General features: G+C 36.9%; 1 protein-coding gene across 2 annotated transcripts in view; it reads left to right on the forward strand.

Moving 5' to 3' along the window:
• LOC106883761 (monocarboxylate transporter 14) overlaps nt 1-282 on the forward strand; it is an 11,707-nt gene that overhangs the window by 3,081 nt on the left and 8,344 nt on the right. The gene's annotated exons all lie outside the window — the stretch shown is intronic.

Raw genomic sequence — 282 nt, forward strand, 5'->3', positions numbered from 1 at the left:
TACTTAACTGGTTTCACTTATTTAAAAATATTTTCAAAAGTAAAGTGTGAAGTTTAGTTTACAAAAATTTATTCAAATCAAGTGATAGCCACCCACACTATTGTTACACCTGAAAACGAATACTGGATGACAATGGCATTTAAGGGATTTATCTGCTGTATTCTTTCACCACAACTTTCTCTCACTGTTTCTTTCTGTTTCTGTTGTACCTGGATTTCAAAGGGCCAGCCTTGTCACACTCTGTGTCACGCTGAAGATCCCCGAGAACTACGTTAAGGGTAC

This window comes from Octopus bimaculoides, chromosome 23 (assembly GCF_001194135.2).
Source record: "Octopus bimaculoides isolate UCB-OBI-ISO-001 chromosome 23, ASM119413v2, whole genome shotgun sequence".
NCBI lineage: Eukaryota > Metazoa > Mollusca > Cephalopoda > Octopoda > Octopodidae > Octopus > Octopus bimaculoides.